The 13203-nt window shown below is 45.6% G+C and overlaps 1 protein-coding gene across 8 annotated transcripts in view; it reads left to right on the forward strand.

The window, feature by feature from the left end:
* The first annotated feature begins 10048 nt into the window (after positions 1 to 10048).
* The window catches only part of USP49 (ubiquitin specific peptidase 49), a 104513-nt gene continuing 101358 nt past the window's right edge, over positions 10049 to 13203 (forward strand). For 3 of the 8 annotated variants that reach the window (XM_001085366.5, XM_077999977.1, XM_077999976.1), the window contains exon 1: positions 10049 to 10121. The gene's annotated coding sequence lies outside the window, so the exon portion shown is untranslated. Of the gene's footprint in view, positions 10122 to 10143; positions 10316 to 10898; positions 11517 to 13203 lie in introns of those variants that run through there. The other 5 variants (XM_077999972.1, XM_077999974.1, XM_077999975.1 and 2 more) reach the window with 4 other exon arrangements.

The following is a 13203-nucleotide window of genomic DNA, read 5'->3' on the forward strand; positions in this document are numbered from 1 at the left end:
CTGGAGTGCAATGGCACGATCTCGGCTCACTACAACCTCTGCCTCCCGGGTTCAAGCGAATCTCCTGCCTCAGCCTCCCAAGTAGCTGGGATTACAGGCGTGCGCCACCGTGCCCAGCTAATTTTATATTTTTAGTAGAGATGGGCTTTCTCCATGTTGGTCAGGCTGGTCTTGAACTCCTGACCTCAGGTGATCCACCTGCTTCAGCCTCCCAAAGTGCTGGGATTACAAGCGTGAGCCACCATGCCCGACCCTTATTTTTTGTGATGGAGTTTCACACTTGTTGCCCAGGCTGGAGCACAGCGGCACAATCTTGGACTGCAACCTCCGCCTCCCGGATTCAAGCGATTCTCATGCTTCAGCCTCCCGAATAGCTGGGATTAGAGGCGCCCGCCACCACGCCCAGCTCATTTTTTGTATTTTTAGTAGAGATGGAGTTTCATTATGTTGGCCAGGGTGGTCTCCAACTCCTGACCTCAGGTAATCCACCCGCCTCAGCCTCCCAAAGTGTTGGGATTACAGGTGTGAGCCACTGTACCCAGCCCGCTTTGCCTTTTAGGCACAGTCTTGGCTCATACATTTCCAGTGTTTTTCACTTTTGTTCTTTTCCTTCACATTTAAGCATACATTCGATGAGCTTTAAGTCTAGAGAACACCAGATTTAAGAACTGCCACTTGGGTACTTTTTTCCTTTGTGTCAATTAAAGGAAATGTGTCACTAAAAGAGGCAGGTAATGCAATATATTTTCTTTTTTTTTTTTGAGATAGAGTCTTGCTCTATTGCCAGGCTGGAGTGCAGTGCCTTGATCTCAGCTCACTGAAGCCTCCTCCTCCCAGGTCCAAGCGATTCTCCTCTTTTAGCCTCCTGAGTAGCCGGGACTACAGGCACACACCATCACATCCAGCTAATTTTTGTGTTTTTCCAGCTTCTTTTTTTTTTTTTAGAGACAGAGTCTTGCGCTGTTGCCCAGGCTGGAGTGCAGTGGCGTGATCTCGGCTCACTGCAAGGTCCACCTCCCAGGTTCACGCCATACTCCTGCCTCAGCCTCCCAAATAGCTGGGACTACAGGTGCGTGCCACCACGCCCAGCTAATTTTTTTTGTAATTTTTTGTAGAGACGGGGTTTCTTGGTCGTGATCTGCCCGCCTCAGCCTCTCAAAGTGCTGGGATTATAGGTGTGCGCCGCCGTGCCTGGCAGTTTTGTATTTTTATTTTATGTATTTATTTTTTATTTTTTGAGACAGAGTCTTGCTCTGTCGCCCAGGCTGGAGTGTAGTGGTGCGATCTCGGCTCACTGCAAGCTCTACTTCCTGGGTTCACGCCATTCTCCTGCCTCAGCCTCCTGAGTAGCTGGGACTACAGGTGACCGCCACCACGCCCAGCTAATTTTTTGTATTTTTAGTAGAGACGGGGTTTCACTGTGTTAGCCAGGATGATCTCGATCTCCTGAACTTGTGATCTGCCTGCCTTGGCCTTGCAAAGTGCTGGGATTACAGGCGTGAGCCACCACGCCTGGCCTAATTTTTGTATGTTTAGAAATGGGGTTTCACCGTGTTGGCCAGGATGGTCTTGATCTCTTGACCTTGTCATCCGCCCACCTCAGCCTCCCAAAGTGCTGGGATTACAGGCATAAGCCACCCTGCCCGGCCTACATTTCTTAAATAATTTAAGAAATATGGCTCCACTAGCAAAGCTGCCAAAACTAAACTGATGACTTGTGGGAAGGACCCATATGTTATTCAGCTCTTGTGTGCATTTCTGAGTGGGGCTTTTAGTACTTTAGGATATAAATGTTTGTGTATAATTTTTGAAAGTGAAAGTTGAGGGCTATTTATATAAATTAAGGGGAAAAGGACGTGATTATTCCCATTTTATAAATAAATCTTACACTCAGCCAGTAAATGGAGATGCCATATTTCTTTGGTTCACATCTCATGTTCTTTCCACTCTAGACTATCTTCCTACCCCTCCTTCCTCTGTTTCCAGATGCTTTAGCCTTTTTCCCATCTGTAGCTACCCCAAAAGAACAGAAACTGGGAAACTGCTAGGGCCTTGCCAATGTCATCTTGGGGTACTTTTGTCAGAGCCACACAGAAACATGCTAACCTTGACTGTCAGCTGTCAGGGCAGCTTTAGAGTTCATTTAGTTCTCTCTCAGTGTAAAATGGAGAGGCTGTAGCTCCCAGAGAAGTCATGCAGAGAGATGAGGGTGGAGTCAGACCAAACTTCAGGCTCAGGACTCCTGGCTACCAGCATGTGCCAAAGTACAGCAGCTGGACCTCCCTGAGGTGCCGGATGATTTTAGGTGGAATGTGGAAACATTTTAATACTAGTACTTCTGTCTTATTCTAATTTGTATTAAGAGAAAAGTATAACTAGCACTTTATTCCTTAGGATGGGGGTGTTTTTAAGTGTTTGTTTATTTATTTATCAGTAGAGATGGAGGTCTCATCCTGTTGCCCAGCCTGGAAGAGTCTTTTCAAATGATCTATTAAGTTACAGTACAGGGGATACATGCCAACTTCAAAACCTGTGGAAGGGGAAGGCAAATACTGGATCTTGGGAACCACTGTAAACTACTTTGCGTCTAGTCTATTTCCTACATCCATTGATGGTTCCTGCCCTGGCTGTGCTTTCCTGTTGTCTTTCTTCCATGCTGGATTCTCTGTACCCTGCTCCCACACTGCCTCCTGCTGGCTTTCCTCAGATATTAAGGACCAAGTAGTCACATTTCCCCCACCATGAGTTGGTGTCGCTTCTTCACTGAAGAAAACACCTAGGGACTGACCCACTCCTTGCCTCCACCAGATCTGCCCCAACCCAGTGTGTTCTGAGACTTCAGGTTAAGGCAGTTATTGAAATTGTTCTCTTCAAATACTGGAAGGTAAGGGTTGTGGTTAGAAGTTCCCCACCTAAGCATGTGCTCCAGGTGTCAAAAATTGACAGGCAGGACTGATGTATGGCCTTGTCGTCTCCAGCCCCATACCTTTAACTCCCAACATTGCCTTTCTCTTGCCACACCCTCCCTCTCCATTTCTGTTACTGCATGGGTTTCTTAAGCCACAGACCCCAATTACTATCTCATGTGGAATGGCTGAAACCAATTGCATTACAAGTTTGGGCCTCCCCTGAGAATTTGGTGTCTTTGACTTGTGAGTACTCACTTCTTGGGGGTGGGAGCTCTCCAAGATGAGTCACTCTGATTGCATAGAGCATTCCCAAATAAGTCTTTTTGGTTAAAATAACTTTAAATCACCCAGCTTGATTTAGAGTCAATAATTGAATGATGATCCCTCAATCATTCAATACTCACATCTCGGTGGGGCGTGGTCGCTCACACCTGTAATACCAGCACTTTGGGAAGCTGAGGTGGGCAGATCACCTGAGGTCAGGAGTTCAAAACTAGCTTGACTAACATGGTGAAACCCCATCTCTACTAAAAATACAAAATTATCTGGATGTAGTGGTGCACGCCTGTAATCCCAGCTACTTGGGAGACTGTGGCAGAAGAATGAATCACTTGAACCTGGGAGGTGGAGGTTGCAGTGAGACGAGATCTCGCCACTGTATTCCAGCCTGGGTGACAGAGTGAGACTCTGACTCAAAAAAAAAAAAATTCTGTGATCCAGAAAAGAGCCTCTAAGGGGAGAACAAATCCTGCAATGGAAACAGTATGAGGACAAAGTTAAGCAAGTTTGAGGCTGGTCTAGCCAGCTTTTGTGAGCAGGATCTTTCCCTGCCTTCTGGACCTTACATCTGGGTGTCAAGCCAGAGGATTTTCCTTCTTCATTTTATAGCCAATCCTTTGGGCCTTTCAGACAGTTTCTGGGAAGATGGACTGAGTTTGTGCTATCTTCCTATGTTTCCCCTTTTTCTTTTGAAAATAGGCAGGAGTAAATACATAAGAAGCAATCTTGATAGCTACTTCTGTGGCTTCAGAGTTACTCTTCTGTTATGACACTCCATGGGGTCTGACAAGTATTCTGTTGTAATGGAATTTGGCATAATGCATATACTTTTTCATTTTTCAGAAAAACGTAATTGATGAGGCAGAGAAATAGTTCCTTGCCTCTGTGATGAAATTAGCAAGCTGAAAAATTATTGAAATGATTAGGGCAAAGTTTCCTAATTCTCTTGCATTCTGTTTCATTTCCCAACATACCGCTGCCCCATCAGATAGCACAGACTAATTTTTAAGATTAATATGAATTTGACTGAATTTTCTTTGGAGACTTTTAGAAAGAGATTTTAGGGACCACATTTATATAGCCTAGATTGTCCTGAAGCCAGAATTCACGAGTAGAAGCCTTTTGTCATGTAGGAAAGGCAAGGCTGTGAATGTGAAGTCTTTTGTCAAGTAGGAAAGGCAAGGCTGTGAACGTGAAGGGTGTTCTGGGGTGGCCTGCTCGAGGGAAGAGAATGCGTCTTTAAGAGACAGATGGTTGAGTGCTTGCCATAGCACTGGCCCTAACTTGCCACGTAACTTCAATCAAGCTGTTGTCTCTGAGTCTCATCTGTACAGTGGGAATAATGATGCCTGCTTTCCATATTTCATAGAGTTGTTGAGAGGCTCAAAGGAGAATACATATGAAGAGTGTTTTGTAGGCAAGAAGATGCCATCTCTGCTCTCAGGTCTTAATTTTCTAAAATTTTTTATTTTTTAAGACAGAGTCGCACTATGTTTCCCAGGCTGGTCTCGAACTCCTGGGCTCAAGTGATCCTCGGCCTCCCAAGGTGTTGGGATTATAGGTGTGAGCCACCATGCCTGGCCTAAATATTTATTAATTTGCTTAAAGGTAACAATAAGCCCATCACGTTAAATAATTTTTTTTTGAGAGAGAGTCTCACTCTATGGCCTAGGCTGGAGTGTAGTGGTATGATCTCAGCTCACTGCAACCTCCGGCTCCCAGGTTCAAGCGATTCTCATGCCTCAGCCTCCCGAGTAGCTTGGATTACAGGCGCCTGCCACCATGCCTGGCTAATTTTTGTATTTTTAGTAGAGATGGGGTTTCGCCTTGTTGGCCAGGCTGGTCTCAAACTCCTGACCTCAGGTGATCCACCCACCATAGCCTCCCAAAGTGCAGGGATTACAGGTGCAAGCAAAATATTTATTTATGTATTTAATTATTTATTTATTTATTGAGATGGGGTCTTGCTCTGTTCCAAGGCTGGAATGCAGTGGCATGATCATAGCTCACTACAGCCTCCATCTCCCAAGCTCAAGCAATCCTCCCACCTCATCCTCCTGAGTAGCTGGAACTACCTGTGCCCGCCACCATATCTGGCTAATTTCTTTTTAGTAGAGATGACTATGTTGTCCAGGCTTGGTCTCAAACTTCCTAAGCTCAAGTGATCTTCCCACCTTGGCTTCCCAAAGTGTTGGGATTACAGGCGTGAGCCACTATGCCTAGCTGATAAAATATTTTTAAGGAAAAGTAATTATTTTTCCAAATAAAATTTCTTGAGAAGAGTAGCATTGTTTTTAATTTTCATAAATCTCTTGAATGTCTGGCATAATAGAAGACTGAAATACTCATATCTGCTTTTGCATTCAATCTGTTTCAATGTTGTTTTGGTTGAAGAATATGAAGAAAATTCAACCTCCCACAGATGCGTATTTGGAAAAAGGGAAAAGTATATTCATAACTTTTTCAGATAATTGTGGATATTCTTTGATGCTGTCAAAACTCTGCTAAAGGCTAGTTGCAGTGTGGAACCTCAAAGTATATTAGTGAACTTTTTATATTCTATTAATGTTTATTGGTTTATTTTGCACTTTTTTTTTATTTTTAGAGATGGAGTCTCGCTATATTGCCCAGGCTAGTCTCGAACTCCTGGGCTCAAGTGATCCACCTGCCTCAGCCTCTCAAAGTGCTGAGATTACAGGCGTGAGCCATTGCACCTGGCTTTATTTTGCACTTTGAATGGATCTTTTACGAATGTGTGATTTTGTAGTGTCATGCATTGGTCATTTGGAAAACACTGCACATCTCCTAAATGTTGACACATTATACAATATCAAAAAATCATATTTATTAAGATCACTACCAGTCCTTGTTGTTTAATTTTAATGTTTTATTTTAGTTTTTTTTTTTTTTTTTTTTTTTGGAGACTTAGTCCCACTCTGTTGCCCTGGCTGGGGTGCAGTTGTGCGATCTCGGCTCACTCCAACCTCCGCCTCCCAGGTTCAAGCAATTCTCCTGCCTCAGCCTCCGGAGTAGCTGGGACTACAGGCACACGCTGCCATGCCCAGCTAACTTTTTTTGTATTTTTAGTAGAGATGGGGTTTCACCTTGTTTCCCAGGCTGGTCTAGAACTCCTGAGCTCAGGCAATCCCCTCACCTCGGCCTCCCAAAGTGCCAGGATTACAGGTGTGAGCCACCGTGCCTGGCCTTATTTCAGTTTTTTGAGACAGAGTCTTGCTCTGTTGCCCAGGCTGGAGGGCAGTGGCATGATCTTGGCTCACTGCAACCTTTGCCTCCCTGGTTCAAGCAATTCTTGTGCCTCAGCCCCCTGAGTAGCTGGGATTACAGGAATGCACCACCATGCCCATCTAATTTTTGTATTTTTAGTGGAAATGGGGTTTTGCCAAGCTGGCCAGACTGGTCTCGAACTCCTGGCCTCAAATGATTTGCCCGCCTTGACCTCCCAAAGTGTTGGGATTACAGGCGTGAGCCACCGTGCCCCGCCCACTACCAGTCTTATTTATTAGAAAAAGTCATGGGAAGCTATCAAGCTTATATTGGGAGATACAAGTCAGTTGTCAGAAATTCTGTTTGACTTAAATGCTTGAGTTTTATTAGGCCGGGCGCAGTGGCTCATGCCTTTAATCCCGGCATTTTGGGAAGCTGAGGCGGGCAGATAGCCTGAGCTCAGGAATTCAAGACCAGCCTGGACAACATGGTGAAACCCTGTCTCTACTAAAATACAATAAATTAGCTGGGCTTGGTGGTGTGTGCCTGTGGTCCCAGCTACTCAGAAGGCTGAGGCAGGAGAATCGCTTGAACCTGGGAAGCAGGGGTTGCAGTGAGCTGACATCACGCCACTTCTCTCCAGCCTGGGCAACAGAGTGAGACTCCGTCTCCAAAAATAAAAATAAATGGTTGAGTTTTATCATAACGGACAATGCTATCAGGCTCAACTTTATTTTTAAGAACATGTCGGCCGGGCACGGTGGCTCATGCATGTAATCCCAGCACTTTGGGAGGCTGAGGCGAGCGGATCACCTGAGGTTAGGAGTTTGAGACCAGCCTGACCAACATGGAGAAATCCCGTCTCTACTAAAAATACAAAAATTAGCCGGGTGTGGTGGCAGATGCCTGTAATCCTAGCTACTAGGGAGGCTGAGGCAGGAGAATCGCTTGAACCTGGGAGGCAGAGGTTGCAGTGAGCCAAGATCGCACCATTGTACTCCAGCCTGGGCAACAAGAGTAAAACTCCGTCTCGGAAAAAAAAAAAAAAAAGAAAAGAACATGTCTGCCAAATATCCAGTGAACAACTACAGTCTGTTAGCTGTTCTTTCAAAAAAAATGGTGTTCCATGAAGAAAGCTGTTAACTCAGCTCCAAACTCAAATTACAAAAGTGCTTTTCCTCAAGACAAATGTTGTACTTAAAAGTGCTTGATGCATACATACATACATTTAATCACATAAACATGTGTACTTAAAGTAATTTTTATTGTCTTCATCGAAGACCTCTTAAATGAAACAGGTGTTTTTGGTGTTTTTTTTTTTTTTTGAGACAGAGTCTCACTCTGTTGCCCAGGCTGCAGTGCAGTGGTGCGATCTCAGCTCACTGAAACCTCTGCCTCCCAGGTTCAAGTGATTCTCCTGCCCCAGCCTCCTGAGTAACTGGGATTACAGGTGCGTGCCACCACGCCCAGCTAATTGCTGTATTTTTAGTAGAGACGGGGGTTTCACTATGTTGACCAGGCTGGTCTCGAATTCCTGACCTCAAGTGATCCGCCTGCCTCGGCCTCCCAAAGTGCTGGGATTACAGGTGTGAGCCACTGCACCCGCCTGGCCTGAAACAGGTGTTTTTTGTTTTGTTTTGTTTTTTTTACTGTGGCAGTGAAGAATACCTTGACCTCTAGTACAGCTAGGTGCAGTTGCCTTGATTTGTGCTAAGGCAGTAGTTTTACCCATTGCTACTTTTGTATCATTGTGCAAATGTCATCACAGTGACAATGCAGATAATGTCTTAGTATTATTAGGAAAATCATTTTGACCTCAGGCACTCCACTATCCCCCCAGCCCAAAGGGTCTCAGAGATCCCTAGGGCTTTCCAGGCCACACTTTTTAAAAAAATTTATTTATTTTTTTGAGATGGAGCCTCACTCCGTTGCCAGGCTGGAGTGCTGTGGCGCGATCTCAGCTCGCTGCAACCTCCAACTCCCTGGTTCAAGCGATTCTCCTGTCTCAGCCTCCTGAGTAGCTGGGATTACAGGTATGCACCACCACATCCAGTCAGACCGAGTTTCACCATGTTGGTCAGGCTGGTCTTGATCTCCTGACCTCGTGATCCACCTGCCTCAGCCTCCAAAGTGCTGGGATTACAGGCGTGAGCCACCACACCCAGCCTCCGGGCCACACTTTTGAGAACACTGATCTAATACATGCTCACAGCATTGAGAAACTTTTCCTCCTGTATTGCTATTCTGGGAGCATCCCTTCCATTAGAAGTTTTAAGTGGCTCCCAAATTCTTCACTCAGCAAAAGCACCTTGTTATGGAACTAACATTGAGTAAGTAAAAATCTTTCTTCTCCAAGATTTTTCTTGGGGATTGCTGAGTAAGGGAATAAGACAGATAATTAGAGTTATAATGTAAGAATTCCTTAAAAAGAATTGTGTTAACTGTGATGGACGAGAGAGCTAAATTCTGAATCTAACTCTGAGGTCTTGAACCTCAGGAAACACTCCACTTCCTCTCCTTCTATCAAACCTCTTTTAAAAGTGCAAGTTATTAATAAATTGCCTTTACAGCGCCTGGTCCAGGCATTGTAGTTTCCCCCTTCCTATTGTGTGTGGGTTGTTTTTTGTGCTTACCTAGTTCTCCTATTTACAGGTGTGTAACTTGAGCCACCACTGTAGCTAATGTGTGTTTATTTTACTTGTCCTTATATTTAAATGTAAGTCTTTATCTGCCTTTGCTATGTGTTGGATGTTGAAATTGTTCATCTTATTTTGGGAGACTCCCATCCTCCCCCACAACCCCGCAAGTAGTTTCAAGACAGTGCACCTACGAGACTGCTTAGGAACCAAGCCTTTTGTAGCTTAGGTGCTGTTCTGTTTCCCAACGGTGTCCATCCCCATCCCTCCAGAAAGAAGTCCTTAGGACCAGTACCAACTCAGTCTGGTTTACTTCCCAAGCTCTACAATCTGCTGAACTTCATCAGTTCCGGCAGCGATCCTCTAACTTGGAAATTTCCATAAAACAGCTGAATCTCTCTTGGGTCATCAGTGGCAAAAGCCAGACACGTGCTCGCCCGCCTGGGAGCCAATAGTAACTTTTGCTGCTGCCTCCGGAAACCCCACGGTTTGCGGGCTGCTGCTTTAGGAACAACACAGAAATAACGTCTTTTAACAGAACAAAACAAAACATATGGACGGAATAGTGAGAAAGCCTTTGTCCTTCGCAGTGGGGAGAGGTGTTAAAGGTGAACCCAAAAAAGTATGGGAAACTCATGTAAAATACCTTTACAGTTCCCCGGGAAGAAGGGGGCGGAGATGGGCTCGGGAGCGTCTCTGGCCCTTTAAGTAGGAGGGACAGACATAATAGTCTGTACCTTTAAGAGTCTCTTTGTCTGGAAACCTTCTTATTTACCCTCCTGTGCTTCAACCAAACTTCGACCAGCCATTCACAACGCCCCCCTACGCCGCCGCCCCTTACGCCAAGCTCAAAGCGGCCGCGCGTTTGTGGCTGACCCTAAACTTTGCGCCTGCGGCGCGAACCCTCGGAAAGGGTGCCGGTGCCGGGGTCGCGGCCCAGCGCTGCGCCGTTGGCGCAATGCAGGGCCCCAGGGGCGGGGCTCCAGCGGGCGGGCCAATAGGCGGGCAGGGGGCGGGGCCGGGTTCGGTTGTCTCGCGCCCTGGTGACAGCTCGCGCGTGCTGATGATGGCGGTAAATAGAGGGGGCCGGGGGAGGGGACGGAGGCGGTGGGGAGGCGGCAAAGTGGGTAGCTCCAGGGGGTAGGGGGGACGGGGGCCGGGGAGGCCGCGACGGCCAGGGAGCCCATTCTAAGACTCGGAGGCGGGGATAGGAGTCTCCGGCTCACTAGCCCTCCCCTTTAAAGAAGCAAAATCCTCACACACCGGGTGAGGGGCGACAAAGGCAGCGCGCGCCTTGCGGGCGGGAGGAGCTGCGGTAGGGGGCGGGACCGCGGCGCCGGCGGGCTGGGGGCGCCCAGGGCGGGGGCGGCGGGAAGCGAGAGCCGGGAGTCGGGGCGCTCCGGCGTCTTATTTTGGCGGGGTGGGCGACGGCTGGGTTGGGGCAAAAGCCTTGAAGGGAGGGGGAAAGGAAGGCTTGGGGGCGATGGGGGGAACCGGGTTGAGAATGAGATGAGGAGGATTAAGGGGAGAAAGGGTTAGAAGCCAGGGAGAGGAGGAGTGAGAAAAAGCCAGCCAAGGAGGTAGGAAGGAGGCAAAAGCCAGGGTGGTGGGCGTTAAGGAAGCCGGGCAGGGAATGAGGTTAGGGCTGGGAAAAGGGATCGTGGGGTTAGGTGTAAGAGCAGGGGTTTGAAGGGGAAAGCTTCGTAGGGGGTGGTGTTGGGGTGAGGGGTACCGGGGTAAGTGTTGGAAGTGGAAGACAAGGAGGGGCAGAGCTGGGGTAATAGTTGGGAGTAGGAAAGAGAGAGTGATTAAGAGCCAGACGTGACAAGGGTGTGAACTAGTGCGGAGCGAGATGAGCTGAAGGACTAGGACCAGCGGTGTGGTGGGAACTGCTGGCGAGGTTCTGAGAAAGGAATGGGTTAGTGGGTGGGCGATGGATGTAAATTCTGTAAAGCGAGGGGGGGCAAATGAGACCTGGATTGGAACCAGGTGGAGTCCGGAATAAGAGTGTGGTGGAAGGGCCAAGGGAAACAGATAAGAGATGGGTGTCTGTAGGACAATTCTGGGAGCAGAAAAGCTGAAAGGAGACTAGAGTTAGGGTGTAAGAAGTGATGGCCATCTGGAACCAGGATAACTGGGGAATTACGTTAATTGTAGAGGTTCAGCAAGATCCAAGGTGAAAACAGTGAGGTGAAGAGACAAGGCTAAAAACAAATGGTGAGAGGAGCAGGAAGAGATGGGCCCCAGGATTTAAAGGATGAGATGGGGAGTAAGGGAAGAGAAGGGGGCTAAGGGAAGCTCGGGGAGTCCTGATGAATGTAGAACTGGGGTAGACTGCACGGGGGTGGGAATCGAATGTGCGTGTTGTGGGGAGTTGCTCCAGAAGGTCTGCAAGGGTCAGGGCAGAAATGCTATAGTGAAAGATCAAGTGTAAGAGAGCCTTTGGTGCAGAAGAGAAGGAACCATGGTGAGTGAAAGGGGACCTAGAGACAGGGGTAAAGACTAAAAAGTAAGGGCAGAGGTGGGGGGTGCAGGAAAGGAATTCTTTGTTGAGGAGAGAACTGTGTGTTGAAACTGAATCCTTTTGTCCCTAAAAGTAGGAAATTCCAGAAACCTCTTTCTCTCTTCAAGGAATCTTGAATCCGCTTCCACCCTTCATTGCTTTTGATTTGAGTTTCTTGTCCACTTTGAAGAAATGAGACTCATTTTGATTTGATTTTTTTCTTGTATGGGTGATAAAGCGTAAACTCTGGGTGTTGAAAACCTCTGCATTTCACTAGTGTTGTGATAATGCGGGGAAAGGATGTGCTTATTTAGAGTGTACTCGAGTGATGTGATAGTTCTGGTGTTGTAGGAGTGCTGTACCTGACAAGTGCTGGGCTGTGTTTTATGGACAGCATTTTCATTTTCCACGGAGAACACACTCTTGTTGGGATAGAGAAAGATGATTAATCAACCAGGTTTCTGCTTATCGTTTTCAGTGGCTGGAGAATGTTAAGAAGTCATTTCAGAGAAAGGCAAATAACCAGCCAAGGAAGTTTACTGGGGGAGAGATTTAAATCAGAGCTGAGGGCTTTGAGTTCCTGAGCTGCCTTTAGCTTTGTGTGGGACGTTTCATGCTGTAGTTGGTAACCCACCCATTTAACGGAATAAAGAAAGAGAGAATTGTAGAGTAGTGGAGGATTTTAGAGTGGCAGACTTATTTTTTAGGGTAAATAAATTTATGAGTAATTTTGATGGAAAAACATCTCTACAAGATAATATTGCATGCTGGGTCTTTGGACAGCTCCACTGCCTTTCGTGTTTTATGATTGTGAATAAAGAAGGCCAGATTAATACTAATTTTCTAGAAGCTTTTGATTTTTAAGACACCTTTAGAAATGAAAAGGAAGATAAGAAATTTGGGGCAAAATTTGAATTATTCTTAGAATTTTGTTTTAATGATTTTATTCAGAAGCTTTTACATTTAGCTAAGAATATGAATGAATATTTGTTTTGCATTTGATGGTGCCAAAGGATAGCATATAATTTACTTAGGGAAAAATGCAAACAGTTGTTGAGAATCTTGTTGGGTTATTTCATTATGTACACTCAGATGCACAAAGAGACTTTTTTTTTTCAAAGTTGTATACATTTTGGATTGACACTCTTTTGCTAGTGTTTGTATAAAGAGCAAAGATTAGGTTTATGACATTCATAATAGTTAACAAAGATTATATTTTGATTTGTGAATTTGAGCAACAATGGTTATTAATGTATATGAATAATTTAGAAAACTTTCTACATTCAGCTACTGTGTTAGTGGCATAGTATTTAGTTTATGGTTTGTTTCCTGGATTGTATTAAGCAAGTGTTCAAGGTGACTAGATGTATTTAGCAATTTAACAGAGGATTTTGGTAAAAATTACTATTTTTGCCACTACATTTTAAAAGGATTAGTTTGATACGTTGACTTTCAAGATGAAGAGTAACTTTAATATGAGGCACTTGTTTCAGTGAGATGTGTGTGCATATTCTCTTTATAGATGTGTTTGGGCTGGCATTAGTAGTAGGATGTACTCTGTATGGTATTGCCATGTTTATAATGTAATTGTTTTATGCTCAGTATCTTTATATAAACGATTATAGACTTATTTGATATTGGTAAAGAAGAA

Source organism: Macaca mulatta, chromosome 4 (genome assembly GCF_049350105.2).
Source record: "Macaca mulatta isolate MMU2019108-1 chromosome 4, T2T-MMU8v2.0, whole genome shotgun sequence".
Taxonomy (NCBI): domain Eukaryota; kingdom Metazoa; phylum Chordata; class Mammalia; order Primates; family Cercopithecidae; genus Macaca; species Macaca mulatta.